Source organism: Mya arenaria, chromosome 2, assembly GCF_026914265.1.
Source record: "Mya arenaria isolate MELC-2E11 chromosome 2, ASM2691426v1".
NCBI lineage: Eukaryota > Metazoa > Mollusca > Bivalvia > Myida > Myidae > Mya > Mya arenaria.
This window is the reverse complement of record NC_069123.1, coordinates 47,927,680-47,930,669: the sequence shown is the minus strand read 5'-3', so window position 1 is coordinate 47,930,669 and position 2,990 is coordinate 47,927,680. Positions and strand designations below refer to the sequence as shown.

Here is a 2,990-nt window from a genome sequence, read left to right as displayed (position 1 = left end):
AGTTTAACACAAGAAATTCAGTGATCATGTGTTAATAGACAGTCTAAACAACACTATATGCCTAATTGTTGGCTTCCGGGACAAATGGCGCAACAAAGAAAATGGCAAAAAACACACCAAAACTTAAAGATTGATGACAACTGCTAGTGTTTTCATGTATGGGGTGGCTACATGATGTAGAAAATGCAGAGATAGCATTATTATGCCCATTTAAAAAAATACTTTAAGAATCTGTTTTGAAGGCTAGATTTGGCATTAAATTCAGAGTACAGCACTTCACCATTGTCTATAAGATGCTTATTTACACCTGATTTGCTATAAATCTCACTCATTGGAATCATTTACACACAAACAAGTACTACAGAGTTGACTAACATCTTCATTCTTCTGAAATATTGGATTCAGAGCTGCATCTCCTGGATTCAGATTGCAGGACTACCGCCTGGGGAAAAGGCCACAGCTAACTGGAGCTTATTGGCACATCATGATCTGCAAGCAAGACACAAAAGCAATGTTTTACACAAATAAAACTATCTGCCACTACTGTTAAAGTTTGAAAAAGGCCTGTAAACACTCATTTGAGGCATACACAACCTTTAATATAGTCATAAATGTGATAAATATGCAGAAAAGTGAATGAATTCAAAGATTTTCAGGACAAATTTAATAAAATATATAGTCTTTTGGACATTTTGCAATCAGTTTTTAACAACTCAAAGGTACATCTCATCTTAATGAGTACCCAGATGCATTTTGAAAGCATTCAAACCAGACATGCTTAGAATTTCTTCTTACATGGAGATGATATTCCTTTCTTGAAAATCCTTGCCGAGAGCCGGTATGGAAAACCACACGAGACCACAGTTTTACCAGCACTGGTTCTTGTCCTTGAAAATTCCTCTGTGGCTACAGCAACCAGGCTGGCTTTTAAAATAAGCAATAAATTAGGGTTTTTAAGACATTTATAATGTATTAAGGTTGTGTTTTTTTAATGCATGAAGGGAAAAGGCTCTATTCTTTATGAAAGCTGCTCACTTTTTATTTCTTTTGCCTTGAGAAATGTCATGTTTTTCAATGAATAAACTGAATAAATGTATGAATTAATGAATATATATGAATGATTAATAGAATGAATCAATGATTTAATGAAAGGTGGCATTATTTCTTTAAAATTGGGATCTCATTGTGTTGCTGTGATTGTTGAAGAAGATGTTTTCTTGTCCACAAGCTGAAAATCATATGCACACTAAATAAAACATCAGTCTGCATCCTATGTGCAGTAAGTTTTGTTTAATTGCTTATAGAATTTGCAATTAATGTAATTTTTGCTTAAAAGAACAAACAAAATGTGTGAATAGATGCACAATACAGACCAAAGACTGATACAAGTCAGCAGATTCATTAGAAAATAATATTATTATCAAAGCCACATCAGAAATGATTGACAACATGAAAGAAATTCATATAGGAATGGAACAAACAAAGTTTGGATACAATTTTCCATTATATAATCTTGAAGTACTTACAAATTACAGCATGTTGGCAAACACCAAGTACAGCTCAGCCTGGTGGGCAGCTTGAGGGGGGGGGGCTGTCTGGCTGGTTCTTCAACAGTTCCTCCTGGGTCTGCTTCCTATGTTTGAAAATACCTCCACTGATACTTTGGAATTGAAAGTGAGGCTTTCATTCATTAGTTACCATCATTTGGTACTATTTCCAAACATTAAATTGAAAGTGAAAGTAGTTTTTTTTTTAAATGTCAAAAATATATAAGAAAATTTTATATTATTAATTTATATTATGTAATATAAGATTTTCAAATTTCATACTCAAACACCAATATTCTATGGCTAAGCACTGTCAACTGGCCAAATTTCAACCAGATAGCTGTATAAATTAAGAATTTATAACAATTTAAAATAGGCCACCCCTCCAAAAGCTTTCTCTATATTAGGCGTGAGACCACAGTTATTTTTACTATATGTTTCATATAGACACTAACCTGGCTTTTGACTTTATACACATCCCAATTGAAAAACAAGGACATGGCATCTCTAGAACAATTCAAGACACAAAATATAATCACAAAAAAACACCATGTTGACCATTGACCCGACTGTCAAAATTGAGTTCAAATACAGAACCCTTCCGCCAAGGAGTCAATCGGCTACAAACAACTAATTTTCAGACTTCCACAAGCTATGATTTTTCCAATATGTACACTGAAAACTATCAATTTCTGCAATAAAGTGTCAAATTCAGTCAAGTTCTCTGCAAAAACCACATTTTTTTCTTCTTTTTCATTCAATTTTAATAAAATATTGATACTTGAACACAAGCACTCTTTTTTCTGTATTAACATCCGGATCTTGGTCAACGGGGGGCAGATAACTGTGGTCTTGAGCCATAAGATGTCATCGCAAGGATTTTGCGGCTGTTATTTTACATTGAATAAAACCAAACATTGTCAAACTAACTAATGATCAAGACTTACGTTGACCTATTTTGTGTTTCTTATGATTTTTTTTCATTGACTTAACTCTTCAAAATTGTGTATGGAAATTGCGTGTTACGCATTTAAAACCTGCAATATATTTATACCAACAGGGAATGCAGTGGCAAAAGAGGAACACAAATAAACTATTATGATAACACTGTTAGCAGTTTAAGCTAAAGACGGCTCAATAACTCATACGTATGAAGGAACTAAAACTACTGAATAGAGGAATATGATTTTATTCAATATCCAAGCGTATGGCCATAAGTATGGCCATATACTCTAAGCTGTTAATGAATATAACCGAAGTTTAGTGGTAAAACCCATGTACTGTCCTAGTATCAACTTGTATACTTGAAATACACTTGTTCCTGATCAGATTACCTTTTTGCAAAAACAACAACATTTTAACATAAAAGGAACTATGTAGCTCCGCACAAAATAGTAAAGCTCCACATTGGCTGGAACTTATTGTATCCATTTGTTTAAATCA

General features: G+C 33.4%; 1 long non-coding RNA gene across 1 annotated transcript; it reads right to left on the bottom strand.

The window, feature by feature from the left end:
- Positions 1–237: 237 nt before the first annotated feature.
- LOC128245584 (uncharacterized) lies at positions 238–1,633 on the bottom strand. Its single transcript, XR_008263186.1, has 3 exons — positions 1,527–1,633; positions 796–924; positions 238–489 (listed from the first exon to the last, which is right to left on the bottom strand). It is a non-coding gene; the product is annotated as an uncharacterized LOC128245584 (long non-coding RNA).
- Between the last annotated feature and the right edge of the window lie 1,357 nt (positions 1,634–2,990).